General features: G+C 51.8%; 1 long non-coding RNA gene across 1 annotated transcript; it reads right to left on the bottom strand.

Moving 5' to 3' along the window:
- Positions 1-9,833: 9,833 nt before the first annotated feature.
- Positions 9,834-25,618, bottom strand: LOC140411605 (uncharacterized). The gene is made up of 3 exons (XR_011940897.1): positions 25,535-25,618; positions 16,230-16,304; positions 9,834-9,905 (listed from the first exon to the last, which is right to left on the bottom strand). It is a non-coding gene; the product is annotated as an uncharacterized lncRNA (long non-coding RNA).
- Positions 25,619-26,439: the final 821 nt, after the last annotated feature.

Raw genomic sequence — 26,439 nt, 5'->3', positions numbered from 1 at the left:
CGACAGAGAGGGGGACACAGCGAGAGAGAGGGGGACACAGCGAGAGAGCGAGGGACACGGAGAGCGAGGGACACGGAGAGCGAGGGACACAGCGAGACCGAGGGACACAGAGAGAGCAAGGGACACAGAGCGCCGGACACAGTGAGCGAGGGACGCAGAGAGTGAGGAATGCAGAGAGCGAAGGACGCACAGAGCGAGGGACGCAGAGGGCTGGGGCCACGGAGAGCGAGGGACACGGAGAGCGAGGGACACGGAGAGCGAGGGACACAGCGAGAGCGAGCGACACAGCGAGAGCGAGGGACACAGCGAGAGCGAGGGACACAGCGAGAGCGAGGGACACAGCGAGATCGAGGGACACAGAGAGATAAGGACACAGAGAGATAGGGACAGAGTGAGAGTGGGACAGAGAGCGAGTGGGACAGAGAGGGATACAGCGAGAGAGAGTGGGTCAGAGAGAGAGGGACACAGCGAGAGAGCCAGAGAGCGGGGGACACAGAGAGAGCGGGGGACACAGAGAGAGCGGGGGACACAGAGAGAGCGAGGACCACAGAGAGCGAGGACCACAGAGAGCGAGGGACAGGGGGAGCGAGGGACACGAGGAGCGAGGGACACGGGGAACGAGGCACACGGGGAACGAGGCACACGGGGAACGAGGGACACGGGGAACGAGGGACACGGGGAGCGAGGGAGACGGGGCGCGAGGAAAACAGAGTGAGCGAGGGACACAGCGAGTGCGAGGGACACAGAGAGCGAGGGACACAGCGAGAGCGGGAGACACACCAAGAGTGAGGGACACAGAGAGCGAGGGGAACAGAGAGAGTGAAGTCACAGAGAGAGGGGGGGACACAGCGAGAGAGACAGAGAGAGGGGGACACATCGAGGGAGGGGGACACATAGCAGGAGAGGGACAAAGAGAGAGCGTGGGACACAGAGAGCAAGGAACACAGAGAGAGCGAGGGACACAGCGAGAGCGAGGGACACAGCGAGAGCGAGGGACACAGCGAGAGCGAGCGACACAGCGAGAGCGAATGACACAGCGAGAGCGAGGGACACAGCGAGAGCGAGGGACACAGAGAGAGAGTGACACAGAGAGATAAGGACACAGAGAGATAGGGACAGAGTGAGAGTGGGACAGAGAGAGAGTGGGACAGGGAGGGATACAGCGAGAGAGAGTGGGTCAGAGAGAGAGGGACACAGCGAGAGAGCCAGAGAGAGGGGGACACAGAGAGAGCGAGGGACACAGAGAGAGCGGGGGGACACAGCGAGAGCGGGAGACACACCAAGAGTGAGGGACACAGAGAGCGAGGGGAACAGAGAGAGCGAAGTCACAGGGAGAGGGGGGGACACAGCGAGAGAGACAGAGAGAGGGGGACACATCGAGGGAGGGGGACACATAGCAGGAGAGGGATAAAGAGAGAGCGTGGGACACAGAGAGAGCGTGGGACACAGAGAGAGCGAGGGACACAGCGAGAGCGAGGGATACAGCGAGAGCGAGGGACACAGCGAGAGCAAGGGACACAGCGAGAGCAAGGGACACAGAGCGCCGGACACAGTGAGCGAGGGGCGCAGAGAGGGAGGGATGCAGAGAGCGAAGGACGCACAGAGCGAGGGACGCAGAGGGCTGGGGACACGGAGAGCGAGAGACACGGAGAGCAAGGAACACAGAGAGAGCGAGGGACACAGTGAGAGCGAGCGACACAGCGAGAGCGAGGGACACAGAGAGAGAGTGACACAGAGAGATAGGGACACAGAGAGATAGCGACAGAGTGAGAGTGGGACAGAGAGAGAGTGGGACAGAGAGGGACACAGCGAGAGAGAGTGGGTCAGAGAGAGAGGGACACAGCGAGAGAGCCAGAGAGAGGGGGACACAGAGAGAGCGAGGGACACAGAGCGAGCGGGGGTCACAGAGAGAGCGGGGGACACAGAGACAGCGGGGGACACAGAGACAGCGGGGGACACAGAGAGAGAGGGGGACACAGAGAGAGAGGGGGACACAGAGAGAGAGGCGGACACAGAGAGAGCGAGGACCACAGAGAGCGAGGGACACAGAGAGCGAGGGACACGGGGAGCGAGGGACACGGGGAGCGAGGGACACAGGGAGCGAGGGACACCGAGAGCGAGGGACACAGCGAGAGCGGGAGACACACCAAGAGTGAGGGACACAGAGAGCGAGGGGAACAGAGAGAGCGAGGGACAGAGAGAGCGAGGGACAGAGAGAGCGAGGGACAGAGAGAGCGAGGGACACAGAGAGAGCGAGGGACACAGAGAGAGCGAGGGACACAGAGAGAGCGAGGGACACAGAGAGAGCGAGGGACACAGAGAGAGCGAGGGACACAGAGAGAGCGAGGGACACAGAGAGAGCGAGGGACACAGAGAGAGCGGGGGGACACAGAGAGAGCGGGGGACACAGAGAGAGCGGGGGACACAGAGAGAGCGGGGGACACAGAGAGAGCGGGGGACACAGAGAGAGCGGGGGACACCGAGAGCGAGGGACACAGAGAGCGAGGGACACAGAGAGCGAGGGACACAGAGAGCGAGGGACACAGAGAGCGAGGGACACGGAGAGCGAGGGACACGGGGAGCGATGGACACGGGGAGCGAGGGACACGGGGAGCGAGGGACATGGGGAGCGAGGGACACGGGGAGCGAGGGACACGGGGAGTGAGGGACACGGGGAATGAGGGACACGGGGAGCGAGGGAGACGTGGCGCGAGGAAAACAGAGTGAGCGAGGGACACAGCGAGTGCGAGGGACACAGAGAGAGCGAGGGACACAGAGAGAGCGAGGGACACAGAGAGAGTGAGGGACACAGAGAGAGCGAGGGACACAGAGAGCGAGGGACACAGAGCGCTGGACACAGTGAGCGAGGGACGCAGAGAGTGAGGGATGCAGAGAGCGAAGGACGCACAGAGCGAAGGACGCAGAGGGCTGGGGACACGGAGAGCGAGGGACACCGAGAGCGAGGGACACGGAGAGCGAGGGACACGGAGAGCAAGGAACACAGAGAGAGCGAGGGACACAGCGAGAGCGAGCGACACAGCGAGAGCGAGGGACACAGTGAGAGCGAGGGACACAGCGAGAGCGAGGGACACAGAGAGAGAGTGACACAGAGAGATAAGGACACAGAGAGATAGGGACAGAGTGAGAGTGGGACAGAGAGAGAGTGGGACAGGGAGGGATACAGCGAGAGAGAGTGGGTCAGAGAGAGAGGGACACAGCGAGAGAGCCAGAGAGAGGGGGACACAGAGAGAGCGAGGGACACAGAGAGAGCGGGGGACACAGAGAGAGCGGGGGACACGGAGAGCGAGGGACACGGGGAGCGATGGACACGGGGAGCGAGGGACACGGGGAGCGAGGGACACGGGGAGCGAGGGACACGGGGAACGAGGGACACGGGGAGCGAGGGAGACGTGGCGTGAGGAAAACAGAGTGAGCGAGGGACACAGCGAGTGCGAGGGACACAGAGAGCGAAGGACACAGAGAGAGAGGGGGACACATCGAGGGAGGGGGACACATAGCAGGAGAGGGACAAAGAGAGAGCGTGGGACACAGAGAGAGCGTGGGACACAGAGAGAGCGAGGGACACAGAGAGAGCGAGGGACACAGCGAGAGCAAGCGACACAGCGAGAGCGAGGGACACAGCGAGAGCGAGGGACAGAGAGAGAGTGGGACAGAGAGGGACACAGCGAGAGAGAGTGGGTCAGAGAGAGAGAATGACACAGCGAGAGAGCCAGTGAGAGGGGGACACATAGAGGGAGAGGGACACAGCGAGAGAAAGAGCGAGCGACAAAGTGAGAGAGAGCGAGGGACACAGCGAGGCAGAGCGAGGGACACAGCGAGAGAAAGCGAGGGACACAGCGAGAGAGAGAGAGGGACACAGTGAGAGAGAGAGAGGGACACAGCGAGAGGGAGGGACACAGCGAGAGAGAGGGACACAGCGAGAGCGAGGGACACAGAGAGAGCGAGGGACACAGAGAGAGCGAGGGACACAGAGAGAGCGAGGGACACAGAGAGAGCGAGGGACACAGAGAGAGCGAGGGACACAGAGAGAGCGAGGGACACAGAGAGAGCGAGGGACACAGAGAGAGCGAGGGACACAGAGAGAGCAAGGGACACAGAGAGAGCGAGGGACACAGAGCGAGGGACACAGAGAGAGCGAGGGACACAGAGAGAGCAAGGGACACAGAGAGAGCGAGGGACACAGAGAGAGCGAGGGACACAGAGAGAGCGAGGGACACAGAGCGAGGGACACAGAGAGAGCGAGGGACACAGAGAGAGCAAGGGACACAGAGAGAGCAAGGGACACAGAGAGAGCAAGGGACACAGAGCGCGGGACACAGTGAGCGAGGGACGCAGAGAGTGAGGGATGCAGAGAGCGAAGGACGCACAGAGCGAGGGACGCAGAGGGCTGGGGACACGGAGAGCGAGGGACACGGAGAGCGAGGGACACAGAGAGAGCGAGGGACACAGCGAGAGTGAGCGACACAGCGAGAGCGAGGGACACTGCGAGAGCGAGGGACACAGCGAGAGCGAGGGACACAGAGAGAGAGTGACACAGAGAGATAGGGACACAGAGAGATAGGGACAGAGTGAGAGTGGGACAGAGAGAGAGTGAGACAGAGAGGGACACAGCGAGAGAGAGTGGGTCAGAGAGAGAGGGACACAGCGAGAGAGCCAGAGAGAGGGGGACACAGAGAGAGCGAGGGACACAGAGCGAGCGGGGGTCACAGAGAGAGCGGGGGACACAGAGAGAGCGGGGGACACAGAGAGAGCGGGGGACACAGAGAGAGCGGGGGACACAGAGAGAGCAGGGGACACAGAGAGAGCGAGGGACACAGAGAGAGCGAGGGACACAGAGAGCGAGGGACACAGAGCGCCGGACACAGTGAGCGAGGGACGCAGAGAGTGAGGAATGCAGAGAGCGAAGGACGCACAGAGCGAAGGACGCACAGAGCGAGGGACACGGAGAGCGAGGGACACGGAGAGCGAGGGACACGGAGAGCGAGGGACACGGAGAGCGAGGGACACGGAGAGCGAGGGACACGGAGAGCGAGGGACACGGAGAGCGAGGGACACGGAGAGCGAGGGACACAGCGAGAGCGAGCGACACAGCGAGAGCGAGCGACACAGCGAGAGCGAGGACCACAGAGAGCGAGGGACACAGAGAGCGAGGGACACAGAGAGCGAGGGACACGGGACACGGGGAGCGAGGGACACAGAGAGCGAGGGACACAGAGAGCGAGGGACACGGGGAGCGAGGGACACGGGGAGCGAGGGACATGGGGAACGAGGGACACGGGGAGCGAGGGAGACGGGGCGCGAGGAAAACAGAGTCAGCGAGGGGCACAGCGAGTGCGAGGCACACAGAGAGCGAGGGACACGGCGGGAGCGGGAGACTCACCAAGAGTGAGGGACACAGAGAGCGAGGGGAACAGAGAGAGCGAAGGACACAGAGAGAGGGGGGACACAGCGAGAGAGACAGAGAGAGGGGGACACATCGAGGGAGGGGGACACATAGCAGGAGAGGGACAAAGAGAGAGCGTGGGACACAGAGAGAGCGTGGGACTGGCTAGGCCATAGAAGGCAGAGGGTAGCAATGGAGGGATGCTTTTCTAATTGGAGGGCTGTGACCAGTGGTGTTCCACAGGGATCAGTGCTGGGACCTTTGCTCTTTGTATTATATATAAATGATTTGGAGGAAAATGTAACTGGTCTGATTAGTAAGTTTGCAGATGACACAAAGGTTGGTGGAATTGCGGATAGCGATGAGGACTGTCTGAGGATACAGCAGGATTTAGATTGTCTGGAGACTTGGGCGGAGAGATGGCAGATGGAGTTTAATCCGGACAAATGTGAGGTAATGCATTTTGGAAGGTCTAATGCAGGTAGGGAATATACAGTGAATGGTAGAACCCTCAAGAGTATTGAAAGTCAAAGAGATCTAGGAGTACAGGTCCACAGGTCATTGAAAGGGGCAACACAGGTGGAGAAGGTAGTCAAGAAGGCATACGGCATGCTTGCCTTCATTGGCCGGGGCATTGAGTATAAGAATTGGCAAGTCATGTTGCAGCTGTATAGAACCTTAGTTAGGCCACACTTGGAGTATAGTGTTCAATTCTGGTCGCCACACTACCAGAAGGATGTGGAGGCTTTAGAGAGGGTGCAGAAGAGATTTACCAGAATGTTGCCTGGTATGGAGGGCATAAGCTATGAGGAGCGATTGAATAAACTCGGTTTGTTCACACTGGAACGAAGGAGGTTGAGGGGCGACCTGATAGAGGTATACAAAATTATGAGGGGCATAGACAGAGTGGATAGTCAGAGGCTTTTCCCCAGGGTAGAGGGGTCAATTACTAGGGGGCATAGGTTTAAGGTGAGAGGGGCAAGGTTTAGAGTAGATGTACGAGGCAAGTTTTTTTACGCAGAGGGTAGTGGGTACCTGGAACTCGCTACCGGAGTAGGTAGTGGAAGCAGGGACGATAGGGACATTTAAGGGGCATCTTGACAAATATATGAATAGGATGGGAATAGAAGGATACGGACCCAGGAAGTGTAGAAGATTGTAGTTTAGTCGGGCAGTATGGTCGGCACGGGCTTGGAGGGCCGAAGGGCCTGTTCCTGTGCTGTACATTTCTTTGTTCTTTGTTTGACACAGAGAGAGCGAGGGACACAGCGAGAGCGAGGGACACAGCGAGAGCGAGCGACACAGCGAGAGCGAGGGACACAGCGAGAGCGAGGGACACAGAGAGTGGGACAGAGAGGGACACAGCGAGAGAGAGTGGGTCAGAGAGAGAGAATGACACAGCGAGAGAGCCAGTGAGAGGGGGACACATAGAGGGAGAGGGACTCAGCGAGAGAAAGAGCGAGCGACAAAGTGAGAGAGAGCAAGGGACACAGCGAGAGAGAGCGAGGGACACAGCGAGAGAGAGCGAGGGACACAGCGAGAGAGAGCGAGGGACACAGCGAGAGAAAGCGAGGGACACAGCGAGAGAGAGGGACACAGTGAGAGAGAGAGAGGGACACAGCGAGAGAGAGGGACACAGCGAGAGAGAGGGACACAGCGAGAGGGAGGGACACAGCAAGAGAGAGAGGGACACAGCGAGAGAGAAGGACACAGCGAGAGAGAGGGGGACACAGCGAGAGAGAGAGGGACACAGCGCGAGAGAGAGGGACACAGCGAGAGAGAGAGGGACACAGCGAGAGAGAGAGGGACACAGCGAGAGAGAGAGGGACACGGAGAGCGAGGGACACGGAGCGCGAGGAACACACAGAGAGCGAGGGACACGGAGCGCGAGGAACACGCAGAGAGCGAGGGACATGCAGAGAGCGAGGGACACACAGAGAGCGAGGGACCCGCAGAGAGCGAGGGACGCACAGAGCGAGGGACGCACAGAGCGAGGGACGCACAGAGCGAGGGACGCACAGAGCGAGGGACGCACAGAGCGAGGGACGCACAGAGCGAGGGACACAGAGCGAGGGACACAGAGCGAGGGACACAGAGCGAGGGACACAGAGCGAGGGACACAGAGCGAGGGACACAGTGAGCGAGGGACGCAGAGAGCGAGGGACGCAGAGAGTGAGGGATGCAGAGAGCGAGGGACACGGAGGGCGAGGGACACGGAGGGCGAGGGACACGGAGGGCGAGGGACACGGAGGGCGAGGGACACGGAGGGCGAGGGACACGGAGGGCGAGGGACACGGAGGGCGAGGGACACGGAGGGCGAGGGACACGGAGGGCGAGGGACACGGAGAGCTAGGGACACGGAGAGCGAGAACACAGAGAGAGCCAGGGACACAGCGAGAGCGAGCGACACAGCGAGAGTGAGGGACGCACAGAGCGAGGGACGCACAGAGCGAGGGACGCACAGAGCGAGGGACGCAGAGAACGAGGGACACGGAGAGCGAGGGTCACGGAGAGCGAGGGACACGGAGAGCAAGGAATACAGAGAGAGCGAGGGACACAGCGAGAGTGAGGGACACAGCGAGAGCGAGGGACACAGAAAGAGAGGGACACAGAAAGAGAGGGACACAGAAAGAGAGGGACACAGAGAGAGTGGGACAGAGTGAGAGTGGGACAGAGTGAGAGTGGGACAGAGTGAGAGTGGGACAGAGAGGGACACAGCGAGAGAGAGTGGGTCAGAGAGAGAGAGGGACACAGCGAGAGAGCCAGAGAGAGGAGGACACAGAGAGAGCCAGGGACACAGAGAGAGCGGGGGCACAGAGAGAGCGGGGGACACAGAGAGAGCGAGGACCACAGAGAGCGAGGACCACGGGGAGCGAGGGACACGGGGAGCGAGGGACACGGGGAGCGAGGGACACGGGGAGCGAGGGACACGGGGAGCGAGGGACACGGGGAGCGAGGGAGACGGGGAGCGAGGAAAACAGAGTGAGCGAGGGACACAGCGAGTGTGAGGGACACAGCGAGTGCGAGGGACACAGAGAGAGCGAGGGACACAGCGAGAGCGGGAGACACAGCAAGAGTGAGGGACACAGAGAGAGCGAGGGGAACAGAGAGAGCGAAGGACACAGAGAGAGGGGGGGACACAGCGAGATAGACAGAGAGAGGGGGACACATCGAGGGAGGGGGACACATAGCAGGAGAGGGACAAAGAGAGAGCGTAGGACACAGAGAGAGCGAGGGATACAGCGAGAGCGAGGTACACAGAGTGAGTGAGGGACGCAGAGAGAGCGAGGGACGCAGAGAGAGCGAGGGACGCAGAGAGAGCGAGGGACGCAGAGAGAGCGAGGGACGCAGAGAGAGCGAGGGACGCAGAGAGAGCGAGGGACGCAGAGAGAGCGAGGGACACAGAGAGAGCGAGGGACACAGAGAGAGCGAGGGACACAGAGAGAGCGAGGGACACAGAGAGCGAGGGACACAGAGAGCGAGGGACACAGATAGATCGAAGGACACAGAGAGAGCGAGGGACACAAAGAGAGCGAAGGACACAGAGAGCGAGGGACACAGAGAGAGCGAGGGACACAGCGAGAGCGAGGGAGACAGCGAGAGCGAGGGACACAGAGAGCGAGGGACACAGAGAGAGCGAGGGAACCACAGAGAGCGAGGGAACCACAGAGAACGAGGGACACAGAGAGCGAGGGACACAGAGAGCGAGGGACACAGAGAGAGAGGGACACAGAGAGAGTGGGACAGAGAGGGACACAGCGAGAGAGAGTGGGTCAGAGAGTGAAGGACACAGAGAGAGTGACACAGATAGAAAGAGGTACGCAGTGAAAGAGAGGGATAGAGTGAGATAGGAGGACACAGAGAGAGACAGGGACACAGAGGGAGAGAGGGATACAGAGAGGGACAGAGAGAGGTGGGCACACAGAGAGAGTGAGGGACACACACAGAGAAAGGGGTACACAGCGGGTCAGGAGGTGAGGTTTCGGAGACGTGAGTGGGCAGGATGTGAGGGTTAGGGGACATGAGGGTGTGATGGTGTGAGGGTGCCAGGACGTGAGGCAGTCAGGACATTGGTGTTATCAAAATGACCGTTTTCATTGAATCCAAATTGTTTCATTATAAATTCTAATCTCAGGAATTGACATCAGAGGATTTCAGTGAAAAATCCCATTGAACCCCCTTGTCTAATAAAATGATGTTGTTGCCGATGACCGTGTATTGATTCAGGAATAAACTGTACATCTCACAGTGTGAAAAAGTCAAATTGAATCCATATTTATAGAGCAGCTCATTGAAGAAATCTGTCTGTGAACAACACGTAAAATATGAAGTGAAACTTTGCAATGAGCTTTGTTCTTGTGGCCAGGAATCTTCTCTTGAAATGGAGGCAGAAATGAAGTTGTGTTTAACTCACATTCTGTGATTTCTTCTGGTTTTTACTCATTCTATGGAAAGCCTTCCTAAGGCGACAGACGAATGGTCATTCCAAACATCAGAAATTCTGAGGGAAACAAATGTTAAACCAAAGACAGAAATAATGACAGGACATTGCTGAATCTCTTGTTGACTGCTGAATTAACATAACCATAGACAGGACAAGTGTCTTCCTTAGCAGACACAGGAACCACACCGAGGGGGACATTCCTGACAGAACGTCGGGGGTGGGGTCTGTACACAGGTCACTGAGGAGATCTCAGTCCAAACTGTTTCCAATCATTTCCCAAATGTTTGACAACATTTGTGGCACATCCAAAATTTAAGATACTTTGCTGTCTGTATTCTGTGAATCCAGCTGTGAAATATCTTCACTTCAATGTCTTTTCCCCAACACTATCCCCATATCCCTTTATGTCAATGGCATTTAGAAATCAGTCAATTTCTGCATTAAACTTAGTCAATAGCTTTCCATCTTTGAGAGTGGAGAAATCACCAGGAATGTGGGATTTGATCTCCAGGGTTAGGTTGGAGAAACAGGGCTCGTTCAGGCCCTATTGAACCAATATCTCCTCCTAGGACAGTCTGGCAATCTCACTATCAGCCAATTGACCCTCCGCTGCACTCCCTCTCTGGCAACTATATCCTTTCTATGTTAGGGAGACCAAAACTGTACACAGTACTCCAGGTGTGGTCTCACCAAGGCCTTGTGTAACTGCAGTAAGACATCGCCACTTCTGAACTCAAATCCCTCTTGCAATGAAGGCCAACATATCATTGGTCTTCTTAACTGCTGCAGCACCCCCCTCTCCACTTTCAGTGACTGGTGTACAAGCTCCATTTGTACATCCACATTGTCCAACATATCACCGTTTAAATACGAATCTTTCCTTCAGTTTTTGTTTGATACTAACTTGGACAACTGTCCGAATTGTCTCAGTGTTGTGCTCACATAAAATGGCCACCATTAAGTAACATAAAATGGCTGGCTGCTGATCGTGGATTTGTTTAGAGAGAGAGATAGAGAGTTGCAGAGAGAGAGAAGATGGGGAGACTAACCGAATACATTAATTCAAGATTCAGAATCTCCATCAAACACTGTTAGCAAAAGTACATCATGGGGTTAGATACAGATTACACATCCCTCTAAACTGTCCCCATCAAACACTCCCAGGACAGGTACAGCACGGGGTTAGGTACTGAGTAAAGATCCCTCGACACTGTCCCCACCAAACACTCCCAGGACAGGGACAGCACAGGGTTAGATACAGAGTAAAGCTCCCTCTACACTGACCCCATCAAATACTCCCAGGACAGGTACAGCACGGGGTTAGATACAGAGTAAAGCTCCCTCTACACTGACCCCATCAAATACTCCCAGGACAGGTGCAGCACGGTGTTAGATACAGAGTAAAGATCCCTCTACACTGTCCACAACAAACACTCCCAGGACAGGTACAGCACGGGGTTAGATACAGAGTAAAGCTCCCTCCACATTGTCCCCATCAAACAGTACTATGACAGGTACAACACGGGGTGAGATACAGAGTAAAGCTCTCTCTACACTGTCCCCATTAAACACAACAGGACAGGTACAGCACGAGGTTAGATAAAGAGTAAAGCTCCCTCTGCACTGTCCCCATCAACCACTCCCAGGGACAGGCACAGCACGGGGTTAGATAAAGAGTAAAGCTCCTTCCACACTGCGCCATCAAACACACCCAGGACAGGTACAGCACGGGGTTAGATACAGAGTAAAGCTCCCTCTACACTGTCCCCATCAAACACTCCCAGGACAGGTACAGCACAGGGTAAATACACAGTAAAGCTCCCTCTACACTGTCCCCATCAAATACTCCCAGGACAGGTACAGCACAGGGTAGATACACAGTAAAGCTCCCTCTACACTGTACCCATCAAATACTCCCAGGAGAGGTACATAGGAACAGGAGTGGGCCATTCAGCTGATCGAGCCTGCCTTAGCGACTAGACCACCTTAATCAATAACCTATTTTAATAATCCGATACAAAGCCCTGGATGAATTTATTTCCCAGCAGCATCGGGAGCTGTAAATGCTGCTCTACACTATGTCAGAAATATTACTGCATTAGAGAATGTCATTGTGAATATTACCTTGTAATATTTAACCGTTCTCATCCATATCTCTATTGTGAACACATTAGCTCCTTTCCCAGTGATCACTACAATTGACCCTGTCACTGTTTATACTATAAGCTCTTGTCCCAGTTAATACTACATTACACCATACTGCTGTGGACACTACAATTAACCCTTTTGGAGAGCTGACTACCATGTAGCCAGGGTAAGAGCCTTTGGGACTACCATGTATAATAATCTTTATTGTCACAAGTAGGCTTACATTAACACTGCAATAAAGTTACTGTGAAAAGCCCCTAGTCGCCACATTCCAGCGCCTGTTCGGGTAAACAGAGGGAGAATTCAGAATGTCCAAATTACCCAACAGCACGTCTTTCAGACTTGTGGGAGGAAACCGGAGCTCCCGGAGGAAACCCACGCAGACACAGGGAGAACATGCCGGGAATCGAACTCGGTACCCTGGAGCTGTGAAGCCACAGTGCTACCCACTGTGCCACCGTGCCGCGTAAAAAGTCACACACACAACCTCCCCCCCATCCCCAGACACACAAACACGTGTACAGACAAACACAAACTCACACACAGACACAAACTCAGACAGGCTGCGTCAATACAGCTTTCAAATGGAGCGAGATCCATTCTCCACCTTTAACTTGGAGAGGTGTATCTGGCCTGTGTATGACCCAAGTTACACACTGACTCTGAACATCCTCACAACAGCTTGCGGGCAGACTTTTCTAAAGCACTTTTCATAACCTTTGGGTATCACAAACTGCTTCACAGGCAATGGAGCCCTTTTGAAATCTAGTCAGTGGTTATTTAGGAAATGGACCAGCTAATTTCAGAGAGAGAGAGACACACAGAAACAGGATGTGATTTTGCTGTGCATGTTTCACAGCTGACACTGAGACACACACGAGATGTACAATATCAATTATTATTCTGAAGCATGTGATTAAATCACCCCTCAAACTAAATTCCAATGTTTCAGAGTCAAGCTTTATCTGCACTGTCCATCAAACTCTCACAACCCAAATACAGTCTGTGCTTAAATACAGAGTCAAAATCCCTCTGTCCTGTCCAAGGAATTTTTCATTGCAGATAGTTATTTTTATTTTTTGGAAAAGCAGAACTCAAATTGCACCGAATCCCAGGGTGGACTCATGTTTATTTCAGCCCTTCACATTTAAACATGAAGTTTAAGCTCCGATTACAGGTGTCTGCTTGTCTCTGTTTGTATATTCTCTGTTACTGTTGTTTTGTCACTTGTCTGAAGTATTTGAATAATAGGCCTTGGTTAATCATCCTTTCTCTCAGCACATGGAAGTTGTGAATCTTCAAGGCTGTCAGTCTAATGTAGATAACAGAAACTACATCCTTTGACCATCAATCCATTCCCCAACCCTAAATAGATCTCACACATTTCCATAATGCAGGAATATCTCCATCAAACCTTCTAATCAGTTCCCAATACTCTTGTTAACACTTGCCTGTATAACTTAAATTCCACAGATTCCGAAAGCTGCACAGAAAAATGACTGGTTATTTTAAACTTTGAAACAAAACTATTTGAACTTGTGCTTCCATTCTATTCTACAGAAATGTTGTCCTGTGGGCTGACAGTTTCTCAGTAAGACTGAAACATTGAGGTACGCCTCGCACTGCACTTGACAACATTTGTGGCACTTCCAAATTCTACGATACATTGTCTGTATTGTGTGAATCCAGCTGTGAAATATCTGTACAGTTTAAACTTCCATTGTTTCTGTCTTCTCATCATTTATAAAGATCACGGTTCTATTCTTTTTAAGTCTAAAGTACATCATCTTCCTGACACAGAAACACGTCCACAGTTCAGTCTACTGCCAAAACGATAATATCTCCCTGCAATTTGATGTTTCCAGCTGTGCTGTTTACAATGCTGTCTAATGTTTGGTGTCATTGGCAAACTAGGATGTGTAGCATTCTGTCAAATTGTCTTAAATGGCTAATATATATGTGTGTGTGCACGCATGTGTGTGTGTTTGTATGTCTCTGCTGCCGTGTATGTACCAGTCAGTGTGTGCATGTGTGTGTGTATCTGTGAACTTGTGTGTGTATACACATTTAAGTCTCAAAGGAAAATATGAGCAGGTGTAGGCGATTTGGCCCATCGAGCCTGCTCCACCATTCAAACAGATCCTGGCACGCACAGACGCACGCACACTCACACACACATTCCTATTTTATTATACACAGTCGATTTGTGTCTGGAACATGCTCAATGATTGCGCTTCCACAACCCTCTGGGTCAGAGAATTCCAAAGATTCTCCACCCTCTCAATGAAGAAATTCCTCCTCATCTCAGTCCGCAATGGTCTACTCCTGATTCTGAGCATTCGCGTCAAGAAGGCTAGAATACAAGACCAGGGATGTACTTCTGAGGCTGTATCAGGCTCTGGTCAGACCCCATTTGGAGTATTGTGAGCAGTTTTGGGCCCGGTATCTAAGGAAGGATGTGCTGGCCTTGGAAAGGGTCCAGAGGAGGTTCACAAGAATGATCCCTGGAATAAAGAACTTGTTGTATGAGGAATGGTTGAGGGCACTGGGTCTGTACTCATTGGAGTTTAGAAGGATGAGGGGGGGATCTTATTGAAACTTACAGGATACTGCGAGGCCTGGATAGAGTGGACATGGAGAGGATGTTTCCACGAGTAGGAAAAACTAGAAGCAGAGGACACCATCTCAGACTAAAGGGACGATCCTTTAAAACAGAGATGAGTTGGAATTTCTTCAGCCAGAGGGTGGTGAATCTGTGGAACTCTTTGCCGCAGAAGGCTGTGGAGGCCAAATCACTGAGTATCTCTAAGACAGAGATAGATAGGTTCTTGATCAATAAGGGGATCAGGGGTTATGGGGAGAAGACAGGAGAATGGGGATGAGAAAATACCAGCCATGATTGAATGGCGGAGCAGACTCGATGGGCCGAGTGGCCTAATTCTGCTTCTATGTCTTATGGTCATATGGTTTGAGACTGTGCCCCCTCCCCCTGGTTCTAATCTCACCAGTCAGAGAGAACATCTGACCTACATCTATCTTGTGATGCCCCGTATGAATTGTGTATGTTTCAAGATCACCTCTCATTTTTCGGCACTCTCGGGAACACAGGTACATTTTCCTCAATCTCTCCTCATCAGACAACTTCACCATCCCAGGGTTTCGTCTGGTGAATCTCCATTACACTCCTTCTACAGCAAGTATATCCTTCCTTAGATATGGAGAACAAAACTCTACACAATGGTCCAGGTGTGTTGTGACCAAGGTTCTGTACAATTGCAGCAAGTCATCTTAAACCCTGTACTAATAACCCCGGGCGATGAAAGTTAACGTACCATTGGCCTTCCTGATTGCTTAATGTACCCGCACGCTAGCGTTTAGTGACCCATGAATAAGGAGTTAGATACAGAGTAAGGTTTCCTCTACACTGTCCCCATCAAACACTCCCAGGACAGGTACAGCACGGGGTTAGATACAGAGTAAAGCTGCATCGACACTGTCCCCAGCAAACACTCCCAGGACAGGTACAGCATGGGGTTAGATACAGAGTAAAGCTGCCTCTACACTGTCCCCATCAAACACTCCCAGGACAGGTACAGCACGGGGTTAGATACAGAGTAAAGCTCCCTCTACACTGTCCCCATCAAACACTCCCAGGACAGGTACAGCACGGGGTTAGATACAGAGTAAAGCTCCCTCTACACTGTCCCCATCAAACACTCCCAGGACAGGTACAGCACGGGGTTAGATACAGAGTAAAGATCCCTCTACACTGTCCCCATCAAACACTCCCAGGACAGGTACAGCACGGGGTTAGATACAGAGTAAAGCTCCCTCTACACTGTCCCCATCAAACACTCCCAGGACAGGTACAGCACGGGGTTAGATACAGAGTAAAGATCCCTCTACACTGTCCCCATCAAACACTCCCAGGACAGGTACAGCACGGGGTTAGATACAGAGTAAAGCTGCATCGACACTGTCCCCAGCCAACACTCCCAGGACAGGGACAGCACGGGGTTAGATACAGAGTAAAGCTGCATCGACACTGTCCCCAGCAAACACTCCCAGGTCAGGTTCAGCATGGGGTCACAGACGGAATAAATGTTCCTCTACAATTTCCACAACAGAAGCTGCCAGGATATTTACAGCAAGTTGAGGGAATGAGGCAATGTTTCCAAAGGAAGGGTTTTATTTTTAAAGAAGATTGGGAATTATCAACATAACAGAACTTACCCCAAATGATGATTACTCCAATATCCAAATCAAAAACGATGCAGAATTCATTTCCATCCCACTTTTCCGGATAATCTTAAATAGATAAACATAGAAATAATTAGCAATAACAGACCACATGGAATAGGAGCAGGACTGAACCATTCAGCCCTTCCAGCTCACTCCACCAGTCAATATGATCATGGAGCTTCTTCCATTTCAACCCCGTGTTCCTGCCCTATCCCCGTACCTCTTTTGATCCATCAATCGCAGTCTAGAGCCGGCTCAATGACGGAGTCTCCACATCCCTCTGGGATAGACAATTCCCAGGATTCACCACCATCTGAGTGTCAAAATTCCTCCTCATCTCAGTCCGGCATATCGTTGGTTAATACACAGAATAAATTATATCTGGGAATGAATTACAGACTGCAATCTAATGGAGGGCTTCGGGATAGATTATATACAGAATAACAGATACCCGGGAGTGAGTTACAGACTGCAATCTAATCGAGGGGTTCAGGATAGTTTATATATAGAATAACAGATACCCAGGAGTGAGTTACAGACTGGAATCTAATCGAGGGGTTCAGGGTGGTTTATATATAGAATAACAGATACCCAGGAGTGAGTTACAGACTGGAATCTAATCGAGGGGTTCAGGATGGTTTACATATAGAATAACAGATACCTGGGAGTGAGTTACAGACTGGAATCTAATCGAGGGGTTCAGGGTGGTTTATATATAGAATAACAGATACCCAGGAGTGAGTTACAGACTGGAATCTAATCGAGGGGTTCAGGATGGTTTACATATAGAATAACAGATACCCGGGAGTGAGTTACAGACTGGAATCTAATCGAGGGGTTCAGGGTGGTTTATATATAGAATAACAGATACCCGGGAGAGAGTTACAGACTGGAATCTAATCGAGGGGTTCAGGGTGGTTTATATATAGAATAACAGATACCCAGGAGTGAGTTACAGACTGGAATCTAATCGAGGGGTTCAGGATGGTTTACATATAGAATAACAGATACCCGGGAGTGAGTTACAGACTGGAATCTAATCGAGGGGTTCAGGATGGTTTATATATAGAATAACAGATACCCGGGAGTGAGTTACAGACTGGAATCTAATCGAGGGGTTCAGGATAGTTTATATATAGAATAACAGATACCCAGGAGTGAGTTACAGACTGGAATCTAATCGTGGTGTTCAGGGTGGTTTATATATAGAATAACAGATACCCGGGAGTGAGTTACAGACTGGAATCTAATCGAGGGGTTAGATTTAACTCACTCATACACACTCACTCACACTCTTACAAATATACTCTTATGCACTCACTCATTCTTACACAATCACTCACTCACACACACTCACTCTTACACACCCTCATTCACTCTTACGCGCTCACTCACTCTTACACTCACCTGTCCATGGAAACTCACTCATTCCTACACACTCCCTCAGTCTTCCACACTCACTCACACACTCTTCCACTCACTCACACTTAAACACTCACTCACTCGCATACTCGCTCATTCTTACACATTCACTCACACACACTCACTCTTACATATTCTTACTCACCTTCACACTCACTCACACACAGTCACTCACACACTCATTCACTCACTCTGACACACTCACTCCCACACGCTAACACACACTCACTCTCAGATATTCACTCACTCACTTACATATTCAGTTACTCACACTCACATACCCACTCACACACTAGCTCGCTCAGTCTTACACACTCACTCAGGCTCACTCACTGATTCAAACTCACTCTTACACACACACTTACACTCTCTCACTAACACATACTAACTATCATTCACACGCACTCTTACACACAGTCGCACTTCCACACTCAGTCACTCTTATACTCACTCTTACTCACACATTTTCACACATTCACTCTCACTCTTACACTCACCTACACTCGCTTTTGGACACGCGTTCTCACTCGCACACTCGTACTCACTAAATCTCACTCTTACACTCACTGAATTACACACTGTCTCTGTCACACACACACACACATCCTTACACACTCTAACTCGCATTCACTCACACTCATGCACTAACTCGAACACTCACTACCTCATGCTCACTCAATCACACACTCACTCACACACACTCATTCACGCGCACCGACTCACTCTTACACACTCACTCTCTTACCCACTCACATACTCAAACACACACTAAATCACTTACTCTTCCACACTCACTCCTTCACTCACACAGACTTAATCACTCATTCACACTCTTACACAATCACTCACTAACACACTCTCACTCACTTACTAACTAACTGACTCTTACACACTCTGACATTCACTCACATACACTCCTACACTCGCACTCACACTCCCTCACACACTCACTCTCTCTTACACAATCACTCTTACAAACTAACTCACCCTCACTCACACCCACTATTACACACACACACTTACTCACCTACACGCTCAATCTTACACACTAACTCGCTCACACACTCAAACTCACTTACACAGTCACTCACTCACTCACTCTTACACACAAAGTCATTATTACATACTGACTCTCACACACTCACTGACTCTCACACTCACTGACTCTCACACACTCACTGACTCTCACACACTCACTGACTCTCACACACTCACTCTCACACACTGTCACTCTGACACACTCACTCCCACACGCTAACACATACTCTGCAATCTGGTAGAGAGAGAGAGAGAAATCTCAGATCAGAAACTCTGAACTCAATTTTGAAAGTGGTCATCATTTGTTGGGCTCTCCCTGTGCCCAGGTTTCCTGCAGAATTCACAAAATTAACGATAGTGGGGTCACTTTTAAAATGAATCCATTGACTGTAAAGTAATTTCGATTGCCTGGAATTAAAGTCCCTTAACTTGAAGCGGGTTTAATTCTGGAATGAAGCCTGTGTTTTAGGCCGAGACATAAATATGGAGGGTGAAATTAAATTCACAGGAGGTCATTTTAATTCAGTTTGAATTCACTCACTCTCACTCACACACAGACACACTCACTCATTCACACTAAATTACACACAATTACTCACTCACTCTTACACACTCTCACTCACACTCACTCATACATACTCAGACACTCATATCCTCACTCATACACTCACACGCTCACTCACTCTTACACACTCACTCTTACACGCTCAATCACTCTCTCTCAGACACAGACTGACTCATTCATTCACAATCACTTACACACTCTCTCACTCACACTCACATACTCTTACACACTGTCACTCTGACACACTCACTCCCACACGCTAACACATACTCTGCAATCTGGTAGAGAGAGAGAGAAATCTCAGATCAGAAACTCTGAACTCAATTTTGAAAGTGGTCATCATTTGTTGGGCTCTCCCTGTGCCCAGGTTGCCTGCAGAATTCACAAAATTAACGATAGTGTGGTCACTTTTAAAATGAATCCATTGACTGTAAAGTAATTTTGATTGCCTGGAATTAAAGTCCCTTAACTTGAAGAGGGTTTAATTCTGGAAGGAAGCCTGTGTTTTAGGCCGAGACATAAATATGGAGGGTGAAATTAAATTCACAGGAGGTCATTTTAATTCAGTTTAAATTCACTCACTCTCACTCACACACAGACTGACGCACTCATTCACACTAACTTACACACAATTACTCACTCACTCTTACACACTCTCTCATTCACACTCACTTACACACAATTACTCACTCACTCTCACTCACTCTTACACACTCTCACTCACTCTTACACACTCACTCTTACACGCTCAATCACTCTCTCTCAGACACAGACTGACTCATTCATTTACACTCACTTACACACTCTCTCACTCACGCTCACTTACTCTTACACACTCTCTCATTCACACTCACTCACACATACTCAGACACTCACATCCTCACTCATACACTCACACGCTCACTCACTCTTACACATTCACACACACTCACTCTTACACGCTCAATCACTCTCTCTCAGACACAGACTGGCTCATTCATTCACACTCACTTACACACTCTCTCACTCACACTCACTTACTCTTACACACTCTCTCATTCACACTCACTCACACATACTCAGACACTCACATCCTCACTCATACACTCACACGCTCACTCACTCTTACACATTCACACACACTCACTCTTACACGCTCAATCACTCTCTCTCAGACACAGACTGGCTCATTCATTCACACTCACTTACACACTCTTTCACTCACACTCACTTACTCTTACACACTCTCTCACTCACACTCACTCGTACATACTCAGACACTCACATCCTCACTCATACACTCACACGCTCACTCACTCTTACACATTCACACACACTCGCTCACTCTTACACGCTCAATCACTCTCTCTCAGACACAGACTGACTCATTCATTCACACTCACTTACACACTCTCTCACTCACACACTCTCTCACTCACACTCACTCACACATACTCAGACACTCACATCCTCACTCATACACTCACACGCTCACTCACTCTTACACATTCACACACACTCACTCTTACACGCTCAATCACTCTCTCTCAGACACAGACTGACTCATTCATTCACACTCACTTACACACTCTCTCACTCACGCTCACTTACTCTTACACACTCTCTCATTCACACTCACTCACACATACTCAGACACTCACATCCTCACTCATACACTCACACGCTCACTCACTCTTACACATTCACACACACTCACTCTTACACGCTCAATCACTCTCTCTCAGACAGGCACAATCATTCACACTCACTTACACACTCTCTCACTCACTCACTCTTACACACTCTCTCACTCACACTCACTCACACATACTCAGACACTCACATCCTCACTCATACACTCACACGCTCACTCACTCTTACACATTCACACACACTCACTCTTACACGCTCAATCACTCTCTCTCAGACACAGACTGACTCATTCATTCACACTCACTTACACACTCTCTCACTCACACTCACTTACTCTTACACACTCTCTCATTCACACTCACTCACACATACTCAGACACTCACATCCTCACTCATACACTCACACGCTCACTCACTCTTACACATTCACCCACACTCACTCTTACACGCTCAATCACTCTCTCTCTCAGACAGACACAGTCATTCACACTCACTTACACACTCTCTCACTCACACTCACTCACTCTTACACACTCTCTCACTCACACTCACTCACACATACTCAGACACTCACATTCTCACTCATACACTCACACGCTCACTCACTCTTACACATTCACACACACTCACTCTTACACGCTCAATCACTCTCTCTCAGACAGACACAATCATTCACACTCACTTACACACTCTCTCACTCACACTCACTCACTCTTACACCCTCTCTCACTCACACTCACTCACACATACTCAGACACTCACACATACTCATACACTCACACGCTCACTCACTCTTACACATTCACACACACACACGCTCACTCTTACACGATCAATCACTCTCTCTCAGACACAGACTGACTCATTCATTCACACTCACTTACACACTCTCTCACTCACACTCACTCACTCTTACACACTCTCTCACTCACACTCACTCACACATACTCAGGCACTCACATCCTCACTCATACACTCACACGCTCACTCACTCTTACACATTCACACTCACTCACTCACTCTTACACACTCAATCACTCGCTCTCAGACTCAGACACAATCATTCACACTCACTTACACACAATTACTCACTCACGCTTACACACTCCTCTTACACTCACACAAACACTCACTCATTCTTACACACTGACTCACACTCATGATCTGACACACGCTCACTCTTACATTCTCACTCACACCCTCACTCACACTCACTATTACTCACACATTCTTACATACACACACACTCTTACACACATACTCACTCACTTTTACACATTAACTTGCTCCCTCTTACACACTCACCCACACTTGCAATCACTCACACTCACATACTAATCACTCACTCAGTCACCAATCACTCACACACACCGCCACGCTCACACACTCACTCCCACAGACTCACACTCATTCACATTCACTCACACGCTCACTCTTCCACACTCATTCACTCTTATACAAACACACTGTTCACACACACTCACTCGTACTCACTCACTCTCACTCTTACTCTCACACACACTAGTTCTTACCAATTCTCACTCTTACACTCACTCACTCTATGACACACTCAGACACTGGGTGACGCGCAGAGACGAGGGACGCGCAGAGCGCGAGGGATGCGCAGAGAGCGAGGGACACGCAGAGAGCGAGGGACACAGCGAGGGCGAGGGACACAGCGAGAGCGAGGGACACTACGAGCGCGAGGGACACTGCGAGCGCGAGGGACACAGAGTGCGCGAGGGACACAGAGTGCGCGAGGCACACAGAGTGCGCGAGGGGCACAGAGTGCACGAGGGACACAGAGTGCACGAGGGACACAGAGTGCACGAGGGACACAGAGTGCACGAGGGACACAGAGTGCACGAGGGACACAGGGAGCGAGGGACACAGGGAGCGAGGGACACAGAGCGAGGGACAGAGAGCGAGGGACACAGAGCGAGGGACACAGAGCGAGGGACACAGAGCGAGGGACACAGAGCGAGGGACGCAGTGAGCGAGGGACGCAGTGAGCGAGGGACGCAGAGAGCGAGGGACGCAGAGTGCGAGGGACGCACAGAGCGAGGGACGCGGAGAGCGAGGGACACGGAGAGCGAGGAACACAGCGAGAGCAAGGGACACAGCGAGAGAGGGACACAGAGAGAGAGGTACACAGAGAGCGAGGGACACTGCGAGAACGAGGGACACAGAGTGCGCGAGGGACACAGAGTGCGCGAGGGACACAGAGTGCGCGAGGGACACAGAGTGCGCGAGGGACACAGAGAGAGGGACACAGAGAGAGGGACACAGAGAGAGGGACAGAGAGAGAGGGACACAGAGTGAGGGACACAGAGCGAGGGACACAGAGCGAGGGACACAGAGCGAGGGACACAGAGCGAGGGACGCAGTGAGCGGGGGACGCAGAGTGCGAGGGACGCGGAGAGCGAGGGACGCGCAGAGCGAGGGACACGGAGAGCGAGGAACACAGCGAGAGCAAGGGACACAGCGAGAGAGGGACACAGAGAGAGAGGTACACAGAGAGCGAGGGACACTGCGAGAACGAGGGACACAGAGTGCGCGAGGGACACAGAGTGCGCGAGGGACACAGAGTGCGCGAGGGACACAGAGAGAGGGACACAGAGAGAGGGACACAGAGAGAGGGACACAGAGAGAGGGACACAGAGTGAGGGAAACAGAGCGAGGGACACAGAGCGAGGGACACAGAGCGAGGGACACAGAGCGAGGGACACAGTGAGCGAGGGACGCAGAGAGCGAGGGACGCAGAGAGCGAGGGAAGCATAGAGCGAGGGACGCGGAGAGCGAGGGACACGGAGAGCGAGGAACACGGAGAGCGAGGAACACAGAGAGAGCGAGGGACACACAGAGAGCTAGGTACACACAGAGAGCGAGGGACACACAGAGAGCGAGGGACACACAGAGAGCGAGGGACACACAGAGAGCGAGGGACACACAGAGAGCGATGGACACACAGAGAGCGAGGGACACAGCACGCGACGGACACAGCGTGCGAGGGTCACAGAGAGCGAGGGACACAGAGCGCGAGGGACACAGACAGGGACAGAGAGCGCGAGGGACACAGAGCGCGAGGGACACAGAGAGCCAGGGACACAGAGAGCGTGGTACACAGAGAGCGAGGGTCACAGAGAGCGAGGGACACAACGAGAGCGAGGGACACAACGAGAGCAAGGGACACAGCGAGAGCAATGGACACAGCGAGAGAGGGACAGAGAGAGAGAGGTACAGAGAGAGCGAGGGACACTGCGAGAACGAGGGACACAGCGAGAGCGAGGGACACTGCGAGCGCGAGGGACACAGAGTGCGCGAGGGACACAGAGTGCGCGAGCGACACATAGAGCGAGGGACACAGAGAGGGAGGGACACAGAGAGCGAGGGACACAGAGAGCGAGGGACACAGAGAGCGAGGGACACAACGAGAGCGAGGGACACTGGGAGCGGGGGACACTGGGAGCGAGGGACACTGGGAGCGAGGGACGCAGAGAGCGAGGGACACAGAGAGCGAGGGACACAGAGAGAGAGGGACACATAGAGGGAGCGAGGGACACAGCCAGAGAGAGAGCGATGGACACGGCGAGAGAGCGAGCGAGGGACACAGTGAGAGAGAGAGAGAGGGACACAGCGAGGGAGAGAGAGGGACACAGCGAGAGAGAGAGGGGGACACAGCGAGAGAGAGAGAGGGACACAGCGAGAGAGAGAGGGACACAGCGAGAGAGAGAGGGACACAGCGAGAGAGAGAGGGACACAGCGAGAGACAGAGGGACACAGCGAGATTGAGAGGGACACAGCGAGATTGAGAGGGACACAGCGAGAGAGTTGGTCACAGCGAGAGATTGAGGGACACACCAAGATTGTGGGGGACAGAGAGAGAGAGTGTGACAGAGAGGGACACAGCGAGAGAGAGGGGGACAGAGAGGGACACAGCAAGAGAGAGGGGGAGACAGTGAGAGATGGACACAGCGAGAGAGACAGAGAGAGGGGGACACATAGAGGGAGAGGGACACAGAGAGAGTGACACAGATAGAAAGTGGTACGCAGTGAAAGAGAGGGATAGAGTGAGATAGGAGGACACAGAGAGAGACAGGGACACAGAGGGAGAGAGGGATACAGAGAGGGACAGAGAGAGGTGGGCACACAGAGAGATTGAGGGACACACAGAGAAAGAGGTACACAGCGGGTCAGGATGTGAGGTTTCGGGGACGTGAGTGGGTCAGGATGTGAGGGTTAGGGGACATGAGGGTGTGATGGTGTGAGGGTGCCAGGACGTGAGGCAGTCAGGACATTGAGGTTATCAAAATGACCGTTTTCATTGAATCCAAATTGTTTCAGTAAATTCTAATCTCAGGAATTGACATCAGAGCATTTCAGTGAAAAATCCCATTGCATCCCCTTGTCTAATAAAATGATGTTGTTGCCGATGACCGTGTATTGATTCAGGAATAAACTTTACATCTCACAGTGTGAAAAAGTCAAATTGAATCCATATTTACAGAGCAACTCATTGAAGAAATCTGTCTGTGAACAACACGTAAAATATGAAGTGAAACTTTGCAATGAGCTTTGTTTTTGTGGCCAGGAATCTTCTCTTAAAATGGAGGCAGAAATGAAGTTGTGTTTAACTCACATTCTGTGATTTCTTGCTGGTTTTTACTCATTCTATGGAAAGCCTTCCTAAGGCGACAGACGAATGGTTATTCCAAACATCAGAAATTCTGAGGGAAACAAATGTTAAACCAAAGACAGAAATAATGACAGGACATTGCTGAATCTCTTGTTGACTGCTGAATTAACATAACCATAGACAGGACAAGTGTCTTCCTTAGCAGACACAGGAACCACACCGAGGGGGACATTCCTGACAGAACGTCGGGGGTGGGGTCTGTACACAGGTCACTGAGGAGATCTCAGTCCAAACTGTTTCCAATCATTTCCCAAATGTTTGACAACATTTGTGGCACATCCAAAATTTATGATACTTTGCTGTCTGTATTCTGTGAATCCAGCTGTGAAATATCTTCACTTCAATGTCTTTTCCCCAACACTATCCCCATATCCCTTTATGTCAATGGCATTTAGAAATCAGTCAATTTCTGCATTAAACTTAATCAATAGCTTTCCATCTTTGAGAGTGGAGAAATCACCAGGAATGTGGGATTTGATCTCCAGGGTTAGGTTGGAGAAACAGGGCTCGTTCGGGCCCTATTGAACCAATATCTCCTCCTAGGACAGTCTGGCAATCTCACTATCAGCCAATTGACCCTCCGCTGCACTCCCTCTCTGGCAACTATATCCTTTCTATGTTAGGGAGACCGAAACTGTACACAGTACTCCAGGTGTGGTCTCACCAAGGCCTTGTGTAACTGCAGTAAGACATCGCCACTTCTGAACTCAAATCCCTCTTGCAATGAAGGCCAACATATCATTGGTCTTCTTAACTGCTGCTGCACCCCCTCTCTACTTTCAGTGACTGGTGTACGAGGACAGCCAGCTCTCTTTCTACATCCACATTCCCCAACAAATCACTGTTTA

This window comes from Scyliorhinus torazame, chromosome 4 (genome assembly GCF_047496885.1).
Source record: "Scyliorhinus torazame isolate Kashiwa2021f chromosome 4, sScyTor2.1, whole genome shotgun sequence".
NCBI lineage: Eukaryota > Metazoa > Chordata > Chondrichthyes > Carcharhiniformes > Scyliorhinidae > Scyliorhinus > Scyliorhinus torazame.
Note: the sequence above shows the minus strand (reverse complement) of the source record. Positions and strands in the feature narration are given on the sequence as shown.